The sequence below is a fragment of the Chionomys nivalis genome, chromosome X (assembly GCF_950005125.1).
Source record: "Chionomys nivalis chromosome X, mChiNiv1.1, whole genome shotgun sequence".
NCBI lineage: Eukaryota > Metazoa > Chordata > Mammalia > Rodentia > Cricetidae > Chionomys > Chionomys nivalis.
The window spans coordinates 100,018,221-100,027,727 of NC_080112.1; the positions used below are offsets into that span (position 1 = coordinate 100,018,221).

General features: G+C 43.5%; 1 pseudogene; it reads left to right on the top strand.

The window, feature by feature from the left end:
* Positions 1–7,151: 7,151 nt before the first annotated feature.
* LOC130868545 (lamina-associated polypeptide 2, isoforms beta/delta/epsilon/gamma-like) lies at positions 7,152–9,298 on the top strand (annotated as a pseudogene).
* Positions 9,299–9,507: the final 209 nt, after the last annotated feature.

Genomic DNA, 9,507 nt, shown 5'->3' on the forward strand with positions numbered 1-9,507 from the left:
AGGTGTGGTCCAGATTAAAGGGGGATCTTCCTGCCTCAAAAGATCTGGATTAAAGGTATACCTTCCCACCTCAAATATCCAAAATACAAATAGGTCTTTCCACTTCAAATGATTTTATTAAGAAAAAATCCCTCACAGATGTGACAAGTTGTAGGTTCCCAAGCCAAATGAGGGACAGTAGAGCGCTGACCATACACCGGACATCTCTCAGAGAGCACGGCAGGAGTGGGACTGCTCCCTACCCAAAGTAGGCTTGGGCTGACTCAACTCCGTAGGGACAAAGGCCATGTCATGATAAAGTCCGTGAAGCTTCTTTTCGTCGTGTGTCGCCCCCCCCCCCCAAAAAAAAAAACTGGCTTCTCAGAAGTCATGTGACCATCAGTCTGCTAATCTGACTGTAAGCTTGGAGAGTCCCTGTCCAGGCTGCAGCACCTCCTCCCTTGACCTCCCCCCACATCCTCTCCAGCTATAGAAGCTAGCCCTGCCATTTTAATAAACTAGCAGCCCTCAAAACAGTCTCCCAGGTCTCCTCGTCAGAAACCCTGCTCCCCAACTCTTCTGCAGCCTGGGGCATCCAGTGCACAACCTCTGATCCTGGCCAGGGGACCCACACCAAATCATTTGGGTTTTAATCAATTCCAGATGTAGTCAAGCTGACAACCAAGGATAGCCATCACAATCACCAACAATGTATCGCACTGTAATTTAGCAGGGTCTAGTTTCCTTAAAAGTTTAGATTTATTAATTTGTGTTTAGTAATGTTTTGCCTGAAAGTTTGTGTGCGCAACACATGCATGGATAATGCTCATAGAAGTCGAGGGGGGGGGGGAGAGAGAGAGAGAGAGAGAGAGAGAGAGAGAGAGAGAGAGAGAGAGAGAAGAGAGAGAGAGAGAGAGAGAGAGAGAGAGAGAGAGAGAGAGAGAGAGAGAATTGAAGACTCTGAAACTGGAGCTACTGGTGGTTGTGAGCCACTGTGTGGAAACTGGGAACAGAACCTAGGTCCTCTGCAAGAGCAACTAAGATTTATTTATTTATTATGTGTACAGCATTCCTTCCTTGTGTGCCTACATGCCAGAAGGGGGCGCCAGGTGGCTGTGAGCCACCATGTTTTGAACTCAGGACCTCTAGAAGAGTAGTCAGTGCTCTTAACCACTGAGCCATCTCTCCAGCCCTCTCTTTCCAACTTCTTAAGACATGTTTTGAAGGCTTACTCCCTAGCTAAACTTGTCTTCAAATTGGGTTTATTGAGGTATAGCTTTCCCAAGCCTTAAACTTCATTTTCATAGTAACATTCTATGAGCTTTTGTTTTGTATATTTGATTTATAGTTTGGGGTCTTTGGTTTCTTTTTGTTTGTTTGTTTTTGTTTTTCGAGACAGGATTTCTCTGTGGCTTTGGAGCCTGTCCTGGAACTAGCTCTGTAGACCAGGTTGGTCTCGAACTCACAGAGATCCTCCTGCCTCTGCCTCCCAAGTGCTGGGATTAAAGGCGTGCGCTACCATCGCCCGGCGGGGTCTTTGGTTTCTGTGTTTGAGACACACTTTCACCATGTAGCCCATGGGTACAGCTGGTGATATGCCAGCCCCAGCCTCCAGAGAGCTAGGATTACAAGCATTCACCTCCACATCTAAGTTCTGCGAATACTGACAACTGTAACTCCTACCACAACCAGGATACACAATAATTTAATCACCCTCACCAAGTTCCTTCATGTCACATGGAGTCAATCCTATCTCCCCAACCTGGAAACTAGTGGTCTCAATTTTGATGTTTTCAAAATATCATATAAATGATGCCCGTCATTTAGGCCCTGTGTTTCATTCAATATTATGCTTTTGAGTTGCATTCACATTAGGGACTGATTGAATAGATTAATTTGTCTTTATTATATATGTATAGATAGCAAATTTTGCCAATTCGTTGTCAGTTAATGGACACTTGAATCTTTTCCAGGTTTAGCCAATTACCAACAAAGCTATTAAGCATATTTGCATACAAGTCTTTGAATTCATTTATATTTTCATTTCTGGTGTGTAAATTACGTAAGATTTGGACTGTTAGGCAATGAGAAGGATGTATTTAATCCTGATTTAAAAGCTGCTTTTAACATGTCTTACAATCTTCCGTTCCCATCAGAATTATACAAGAGTTTTGCTTTATCCATACTTATTTTGCACTGGGATTTATTATTATTGTTGAGACTGGGTCTCAAGTAACCCAAGTTGGCCTCCATCTCCTCAGGTACCTGAGGATAAGCTTGAATTTCTGAGCTTCCTGCCTCCAGGTCATCATCCTGGGTTTACAGGCAGGGACCAGCACACCTGCTGCAGGCAGCGCTGGAGGGGACAGAAGCAGGCTCTGCACACGCTAGGCAAGTGCTCTCGCAGCTCAACTCCATTCCCAGGCCCCGTTCATTTAGATATTGTGCCCCTGGATCCTTCATTAGCTCTGTTGTTTTACAAGTACCTTACCCAAGCCTATGGTTTTGTTTTTCGTTTTCTTAACGGTATCTTAAGAAGAAGATTTTAATTTGGATAAATCCAGTTTATTGGATATTCATGGCTTAGGCTCTCTGCGTCATTTGTCATTTAAGCTTTTACATTTAGGTTGGTGACACATTTTGAGTTAATTTTCATATAAGCTATGAATCAAGGCTGATTCATCTCCACATTTCTGTCCCCACCACAAATTTGTTGAAACGATTTTTCTTCTGCTGCTGCTGAGTTATCTTGACGCCTTTATTGAAAATCAGTTGACCAAATGTGTGGATCTAATTCTGCACTTTTTATTCTGGCTTATTGATCTGTATGCCTATCTCGTCTGTCCTCCAAACCACATTCTTCATGCCTGTGCTTTACAGTAAGTCTCAAAAGCAGGTGCTGTGAGTTCTTCAATCTTGTTCTTTCCCTACATGCTTTTGGCTATTCAAGGCTATCTTAGAATGAGCCTGTCAATTTCTACCCCAGAAAAAAAGGCCTGCTTGAATTTCATATCCCACAAATTTTCTTACGTTATGCTTTTACTTATCACTCAGCTCAAACTGTTTTCAAATATCTATTTTATTACTTCTTTGAATAGTACACCATTTAGAAATATACTTCTTGGAGCTCAAAGGTTAAGAGCACATACTGCTCTTCCAGAAGACCCAGGTTTGCTTCCCAGCACCTACCTGGAGGCTCACAGCTATCTATAACTCCAGTCCCAGGGGATCTGATGCCCTCTTCTGCCCTCTTTGTGTACCAGGTATGCATGTGGTACACAAACGTTCAACAGAGGCAAAACACGCCCATAGAAAACTAAAATAAAAATATACCTTTTAATTTCAAAAGATACCGTGAGTTCTAGTTTTTTGCTCAATTTCTAACTTTCTTCATAATGGTCAGAGAATATACTCTGCACTATTTTAATCTTTGCAGTTTGTTGAGACTTGTTTTACATTCTTTGTGCAGTCAATTTTGTAGATTTTTTTCATTTTTAAAGAGAAGGTATACTGTCTACTTTTAGAGTGTAGACTTGTGTATTCATTAGTCATATTAATGTGGTGCATTATGCTAGTCAAGAATTTTATATTCTCACTAATTTTGTGTTATTATTTTACCAATGGTGAATTTTTATTCCCAATTATACTTAGGCAATAAATCACCATACAGCAATAATAGCGAATAAATTACATTCTCATGCAACCAGATGGATGATTAATGAACCGATAATGTTGAGTGGGAAAAAGGCAGACACAAAAGAGTACTTTCTGGATGAGTCTATTTAAGTAAAATTCAAAAAAACAGACAAAATTTACCTATATTTTCATAAGTCCCAACAATGACTGCACCTGGCTGGGGAAGAGGACATCTGTGTGGTGTATAGGATGCTAGTAATGTTGTCTTTCCTAGTTTGGTCTCTAGCCAGACAAATGTGTTTATTTTGAGGAGTTATCAAGGTGTATATTTATAACTTGTGTACTTTTAGTGACGTTCTAAACTTCATTCCAGACATAGTAACACATGCCTATAATCCTAGCCCTGAGGGCTGAGGCTGGAGTTGCCCTCTGAAGCCAAAGTAAAATGGAACCGGGTTTTCTTTTCTTTTCTTTTCTTTCTTTCTTTCTTTCTTTCTTTCTTTCTTTCTTTCTTTCTTTCTTTCTTTCTTCCTTTCTTTCTTTCTTTCTTTCTTTTTCTTTCTTTCTCTTCCTTCCTTCCCCCCCCTTTTTTTTTCTTTTTGCCCCATCTCAATCTATTTTAATCCACTCACCACTAGGTGTCAGCAAATCCCAGAAAGGGGTAGGCTCCTGGGTCTTTTTATTCCTGCATCTTTCCTGCATCATTCTTAGGTGTCAGCAAATCCCAGAAAGGGGTAGGCTCCTAGGTGTTTGTTTATTCCTGCCTCTTTTTGTTTTTGTGGATTTTCTGAGAGTTCTACAAAGCACCTGTGTCATTTCAATCTCGGGGGGGGGGGGTGAAATAATACCACACATAGTAAGAGAGATCCTTATCCATTTCTCACTGTCATAAAACAAAATAATACCACTCATGATCATTACCAAGTTGTCATCAGGTATCTTGACTCTATAAGCCTAGTGTCGTTCCCAAAGAGAAAAACTGGTCCACATACTTCCTGAGACTCAGTTTCTACATCTTTAAAGAGATGGCGACAGTATTATCCTTTAAAGAGTTCACTGAATGCATACTTCCGTCACACATGTACAAAGGGCTAGAATCCGTCCACTTAATCCCCAGCCTGCTAAAGAGGTACACAAGGAATGCAAGAGTCCCTTAAGCAAGCAGGGCAACATGCGGTTTTCCAAAAGCCCAGAGCACTTGGGAGATGGGGCGCCAAACATAACCTGAATCCGTGTGTTCAAGTGCCTTGAATGCTCATGGGGAAAATTTTGGAGTCCCTTGTTAGATAGGAGATTTCCTCTGAGAGTGTTTATGCAATGATGGCAGAGTTCGCTTCAGGGAAACTGCCCTGGGAAATTATGGGTTAGAAAGCCTTACAGAGAGAGACACCGGGTGGACTCACACATTCTCTCCAGGAAAAATCTACTCTCCGGTGTGACTAGAACAACAAGGAAGAGAATGGGGAGGGCGAGAAGGAGGACAAGAGGAAGGAGGAGGGGCAGCAGGAGGCAGAGTTAAATCAGACCAATGATATATAGCGGTCTCTGCAAATAGAAAGATTTCTGAGCTGTACGGATTGCAGGCCAAAGGTAAAGGTCTGCTCTTGGAAAAGATTCCTTAAGACACTAGCAGCATGGCCAGTTAGCAATCGAAAAGTAGTATCTTCCGGACCCAAGGGTCTGGAAGGTTGTATAATAAAATTTGGGAGAGGTGAACATAGGCTGTTTGCAGTAGATATGCCTTGAGTGTGCCACAAGCAGAGGAGCAGGCCACAGAGAAGCTGGCAGTGGTGGCCTGGGCTAGGAGGCTAGTCCATAAAGAGTTTTGGGCTACTTCTTGGTTGGTTTCTTCTATAACCAGAATGTGATGTGGCCTCGATCCATAACGTTCAGCAAGAAAGAAATATAGATCGGCTAATTTTCTTCCATTTCTTTGCTTTGATAACACAGCTTGAAGCTGCGAGTTAAAATGATCTTTTTTAAAAATATTTTCCAGTATCTAACAACAACCTTATAACTTAATGAGCTAGGACGCCCCAGTCGTCTTCTCTTCTCTTTTTTTATTTAATTAAAAATTTCCACCTCCTTCCCTCCTCCCATTTCCCTCCTCCTCCCCTCACTCCCCCTCCCCCTCCCTCTCCAGTCCTAAGAGCAGTCAGGGTTCCCTGCCCTGTGGGAAGTCCAAGATCCTCCCCTCTCCATCCAGGTCTAGGAAGGTGAGTATCCAAACAGGCTAGGCTCCCACAAAGCCAGTTCATGCAGTAGGATCAAAACCCAGTGTCATTGTCCTTGGTTTCTCATCAGCCCTCTTTGTCCGCCATGTTCAGAGAGCCCGGTTTTATCCCATGCTTTTTCAGTCCCAGTCCAGCTGGCCTTGGTGAGCTCCCAATAGATCAGCTCCACTGTCTCAGTGGGTGGGTGCACCCCTCGTGGTCCTGACTTCCTTGCTCATGTTCTCCATCCTTCTGCTCCTCATTTGAACCTTGGGAGCTCAGTCTGGTGCTCCAGTGTGGGTCTGTCTCCATCTCCATCCATCGCGGGATGAAGGTTCTATGGTGATATGCAAGATATTCATCAGTATGGCTATAGTATAGGGCCAGTTCATGCGCCCTCTCCTCAGCTGCTCAAGGAACTAGCTGGGGACATCCCCCTGGGCACCTGGGAGCCCCTCTAGGTTCAAGTCTCTTGCCAACCCTAAGATGGCTCCCTTAATTAAGATATATGCTTCCCTGCTCCCATATCCATCCTTCCTTTATCCCAACCCTCCCATTCCCCCAAGCTCTCCCCATCCTCCCCTTCTCACTTTTCTCTCCCCATCTCCCCTTACCCCCACCCCATCCCCACCCCCAAGTCTAGCCATAAACAAAGGACATTGAGCCTATAATATGAGATCCTAGAGAAGCTAAATAAGAAGGTGAACCCAAAGAAAAACATAAAGTTATCCTCCTGATATTGGAAGGAGACAAGATTACCAGGCAAAAATTGTCTTCTCTTCTTAAGAGGTAACTGAAGCTTGAGAAGGGCAATGGCACATGGGCATCTTCCCCTGTGTTTTCCTCCAAGAGTGTGGACAGATCCAACCCCATCTGAGAACAGGTAGCGGGTGGAAGCATTCAGGAGGCAGAGGCAGATAGGAGTTCGAGGCAAGCCTGGAGCACCTAATGGGGATCTGTCTCAAAACAATCAGCCAGGCATGGTGGCTCACGCCTTTAATTCCAGCAATCGGGAAGCAGAGGCAGGTGGAGTTCTGTGAGTCTGAGGCCAGCCTGGTCTACAGAGGGAGTTCCAGGACCGCACTGCAGCAGAATGAAACACTAATACATAATGAAACAAACGTTCTGTCTGGCAGAGGACGTGACTTCAGGGTGCTGATCTATCACCTGAGAGGCTTTCCAGTATCTCCAATAGCCAAATACACTTTGTACCATCTTCCGTTTTTCATTTTGGTTCTATGGATTGATTCATGCATGCTAGACAAGTACAGACTGCATCATCATTTTCTGTTGGTCTTTTTTATTCATTTTTTAACAAGACTGATGAAGTAACAAGTTTCCTTATGACATTTCTATGAATACTTTTGTTTTTGTTGATCTTTGTTTCCCACACCCTCACACACATCCCCGACCCTGCTCTCTTCCTATTCCTGCTCCCAGACCCCACTTCTGCTTTTTTGTTGCAGGTAAACTTGGGCCTTCTTTCCTCTCCTCTTCAATTCTCCCCAGCCCCCCCCCCTTCTCTTTCCACCATCCTTTTTCTTTTTTCATGACAGACAGGCACACACATACATAAAAATTATAATCCAAGTTCTACATATTAGAGAAAATAGGGTTTTGTCCTTAATCTTCTTCGGGGTTGGAGGTGGCACACAGAGTTTCTCTATGTAGCCCTGGCTGGCCTGGAACTCACTACGTAGGTCAGACTGTCCTTGAATTCACAGACATCCTCCTGCCTTCACTTCCAGACTGCTGAGATTATATATATCCAGCCCAGATGTAAAAATTTTCAATTCCATTCACTTTACTGAAAAGCATCATAATTTTATTTTTATTTATAACTGTATAAAATTCTGCTGTGTATACATATCAACTTACATGTGATTTTTTTCCTCATAATCCACTTTTTGTTTCTTTGTCTTTAAACCATGTGGAGGGGTCTATGTGTGGATTTGTGCACATGTTCCTATAGGTATCTGTGGTGGCCAGAGGACTTAGATCCTGGCTCTGGACTTGCAGCTGGCTATGGGCCAGTCACCCAGTGTGCATGTGTGGAACTGAACTCTGATCTTCTGGGAGAGCAGTATGTGCTCTTAAATGCTAAACCATCTCTCCAGGCTCCCTTTTCTGTTTCCTGAAGCTGTCCGTGTTGATAATATTATAGAAAACACTGAGCACAGCTTGCCTAAGTTCCGTACAAAAAAAGAGATCTAAGTCCTGCTCCCTTCGGCACCGCATATGCTAAAACTGAAGCAACACAGAGAAGATTAACATGGCCACCATGCATAGACACTATGCAAATTTGCTATGCATTCCTTTTAAAAATATTTTTTGGAGCAAATTTTCACTGTGTACCCTTTACTCTCTTGGAATTCGCTATGTAGAAGCAGGCTGGCCTTGAACTCACAGAGATTCGCATGAAGTCCTTCTGGATTAGCTTGTGAAATACAGGGTGAATCCTGGCCCTATTATGAGAACGACTAGGTAACTATATGAAAAAAGAAAAGTTGTTGAAACTCAAGGAACAAGGAATAGAATCCCACGCTTCTCATTTTCTACCAACTTTCTTCTTTCACAGAAAATACGAGGCAGAACGGAAGTAAGGACCCTGACAGGTCCAGTGACGGTGATGAAGACTCTAATAGAGCCCGAGCCTGTGAAGGGAGATCCACCGCAGGGCTGAGAAAGACTGTGGTGACATTCAAGCAGGGAAGGTCACAGCCAAAGCTAGTCTCAAGCTGGAGTAAGTGAGACTGAAGGGACACATGGATGTTCAGAAGGGCGACCTTGGCAGACATTACCTAAAGAATCTACCAGAGGGTCCGGAAGAACTGCCAGGAAAGGGGCAGAAACCTCACAACACTTTCCTGTAGATGGTGCCGTGATTTCAGAGAGAACTCCCATGGCTGAAACTCTATTACCTTCTAGTAACAGGGTCTCAGTTGTAGGGGCGAGGGGGGGGGCAGGAAATTTCAAGCAAGCGGTTGCAATGCTGTCCGTCCCTGAATTCTCATACACACCCAGAAGGAAGACAAAGGAATCATTGAGGAGAGCTGAAGGAGGAGAAAACAAGACAAAGGAAAGAAGAGCAGAAGTGGATATTCTGCTCCCCTGTGAAGCATCTATGCCAGCAGAAATTCAATGCTCGCTGACTGCAGACCTACCACCTACCAAAGGGGCTGCAAAACAGCCGCTCTAACTTAAGCCACAGATGACCGCAGGGTGGGGAAATCATTCTCATCTAAACATGTCCCTAAGTATTTCCTCCCTTGACGGCTGTCAGGTCAGAAAGGACAGAGAAGGGATGCTCCATTGCCCGGTGGATAAAAGTGTTGTTGTTTGTTTGTTCTTAAAGAAATGGGGTGTTTTTTTTTGTTTGTTTGTTTCATTTTTAAGCCTATCAAGCTGTGGGAAACAACCAAGGAAATCCCTTCTCTAATTTTCTTCAAGATGCTAAAATATCTGGCTAGAAAAATTATTTCGGCACATTCAACTTGACCTGCTCTTTTTAGTAACTGTGTAGGAAAACATATGTGGTCCCTTACTGGCTGAAGAACTGAAATTGTGGTTTTACCTGGATAAAGTTAGTGTGGTATTGAAAAGCAAACAGGATGCCTCCGTGGACTTCAACAGTTTGTCCTTTGGAGAGCACGTTGTGCCTAGTGAGCGACCATCTCTA